The following is a 2,771-nucleotide window of genomic DNA, read 5'->3' as shown; positions in this document are numbered from 1 at the left end:
AGACAAAAATAATTCTTAAAGGTTTCTTTTGAAATGTTTTATATAATCAGCATTAATTTGATTTACAGATTCATCAAGTTTTGATGATTTATCAAAAACTGTTTTATATTTTCTTGCCTTCAAAGAGTTACCGCCATATTGGTTTCATGTTAGATTTCAAATTAAACCATTTCGTAATAATTAAACCCCTTATCATATATCAAATGAGAAGATTTTTTAAAGAAATATTTCAATTAAATTCTTGAATAATTTCTCATCAAAATAATTTGAATTGGAGGTGGGACTTGTACAAAATGGGCTTGGTTGAAATATTAAAATAGAAAAACAATAGAAAGCAATCAAAATGATTTTTAAAATTTAGCTATTGATTATTAAAATTAATTTGAAGATATTTCCGAGTATAAAAATGCAGTTCGATTTGATTGGATATCATTTTCAAAGACAACGACTCACACTCAAGGTAAGTTTGTATTTGCAGGTTGAAATTGTGTTCTACCTCTGTTTGAGCGATTGAGTTTAAGCCTTGGACATTGAGTTTAAGCCTCGAAGGGAACACCCCCTTCTCACAGACCCACTGGGACCCCTTCCCACTGGAAAAATTTGTCAAAATATCGTCCCTAGTGGAAAATTATACTCAATTTTTTTTTGTCCCTGCTGAAGATAATCACAGAAACCAATCCCCATTGCAAAATATTGTGCTATTTTTTCCATCCCTACTATAAAATTTTCCTATTCAAAAACAATGGATTTCAAATCCTCAGCCTTTAAAAGCATGGAAATACCAGTCCCTATCGAGTTATGGTCCCGTTATTTTCACCCCCCCCACTGGCTGAAAAATCCTACCGGATCTGTGAGAATGAGGTAAGGGACCAAAGATTGAACTTATGGATGGAAAAAGGAAGGCACTTTATTATCCATCAAAACGTGACCAACGCCGTTTTCACATAAACACTGGGTTAAACGTAAAATCTATTGTCAGATTTTTAAAGGTGTGGCGAGTGAAACTAAAAAAAATTAAAGTCCTTATATATTCTAAATGTAGTAAAAATCTTTAGGTTTCACTTTTTCTTGCTCTGAAAGGTTTGAAGGTTTTACTGGTGAGCCTCTAAAATTTTGCAATTGTATTCAGACACCATCAGTATCACAAAGTATGGATAATTCATCTTTGTGTATCTGACTGTCTCTACCATAGGCAAGGTTCAGCTCTTATGTTATGTTTATTGTTTAGACTTTTGACGTCAAAGATTCCCAAATTAATCATTCAAGATGAATAAAGCAATTGTTTGCATCTTGGCTATTGCCTTGGTTTTCAATGTTGGTTATTCTGAAGCTGGTTGCTCTGGTTTTATGGGTAAAACTACTTAAAATTTTTTAACTGACCCCTGTCTCATAGCCCCGGCGGAGTCTTTTCTTATAGTGGGAATAAAAGTTTCTATCGAAATCTCCGTGACAATGATTTTGGAGTGCAGTTTTTATGTTTCCTTTTACCTGGGCGGAAATTGTATTTGTGGGTGTTTTTCGTAACGAGGAAGAGTTTAATCTAAGGTTCAACTTCATAATCTAGGCTTTCTATGTTCGAATTTCCCCTCCTACTGGAGTTGACTAACCGATCCAGTGACGACTTTTAACCCTTGGACCTATACCGGGACCAAAAAGGAGAAAACAATGGAAAATTTTGTGAATTTTACGACTCTTATTGCATTGGGACAATCTTTCCGGGGGTAAAAAGTTGAAATTTTCCTATTTTTCCGACTCTTAGTGAGAGTTTTTTCGGTGATTTTTTCGACCCTTAGCGGGACTTTGGAAATCCAAATAAGGTACCCGTAAGGGCGGCACATACCGTACCCTCCATTTACCTAAGTACCTCCCTGGATTGTATTCATCCGTGGAGAGGAGAATAACAACTCTTTATACTTCATCCATATTTTAGGAGGCCGTATTGCTGAGGGACAAATCATCAGTTCTGCAATCGGATGTTTTCAATGTCGAGGAAGTTCTTTAGAGAATGCCAGTTGCAAGAGAACTGCTAACCGACGTAAACGTGAATACGTCGCATACGACGACGCCGTTGATAGTGAAGCTGACTTGTATGATCACCAAAGTTATTTCTTTTAAAATTATTGCATTCATTATATCTTATTGTACTTTATTGTTATATATTTTTTCTGAATGAAAAATATCTCTCGAAAAACTTAAATTGTCTATTTTAGTTTTGTCAGACTTTTTGTATTGAAGCCGTCCGCATAGTACGTACGCACTAAAATGTCGAAAATTGGACACACGCAAGCGTACGCAAATGGCTATACCCCCTCTGGTAAGTACGTACTTTTCATCCACACCTCCCCTCCTCGGTTGAAGAAAATTTCGAATTCAAATCGTTTGGTTCGGACCTTTATTACACAATGTATAAGAAGCGTAAAAATCATGAACTTGTAAAAATCGACAAAAAAAGAAGGGTTATGAAAAGATTTTCTCTGTGTACTTACATTTTCCTTTGACTCCTCCTCTCCCCCCGTACGCAAGCATACGCTTTTGAGAAGACTCCCCCACTTAGTGCGTACGTACTATGTGGACGGCCCAATTCTGTAATTTAGGCACGGGCTTGGAGGCCCCTACAATGGTGACCATCATATTTAGAAAGGGAGATCTCCTAAAAATTTGATTACCCTGTATTAGTGACCCAGTCAGATCCGTCCTTGTGTATAAGCCAGAGTGAAAAGAATTGCCAAAATGATTTCAATCCCCGGTAGGATAATGGATAAACCTTGGGC

The 2,771-nt window shown here is 36.4% G+C and overlaps 1 long non-coding RNA gene across 1 annotated transcript; it reads left to right on the top strand.

Moving 5' to 3' along the window:
• Positions 1-367: 367 nt before the first annotated feature.
• On the top strand, positions 368-2,197 carry LOC136809099 (uncharacterized). The gene is made up of 3 exons (XR_010846947.1): positions 368-460; positions 1,229-1,351; positions 1,931-2,197. It is a non-coding gene; the product is annotated as an uncharacterized lncRNA (long non-coding RNA).
• Positions 2,198-2,771: the final 574 nt, after the last annotated feature.

This window comes from Clytia hemisphaerica, unplaced genomic scaffold (assembly GCF_902728285.1).
Source record: "Clytia hemisphaerica strain Z4C2 unplaced genomic scaffold, Clytia hemisphaerica genome assembly, whole genome shotgun sequence".
NCBI lineage: Eukaryota > Metazoa > Cnidaria > Hydrozoa > Leptothecata > Clytiidae > Clytia > Clytia hemisphaerica.
This window is presented reverse-complemented; position numbering and strand designations above follow the sequence as displayed.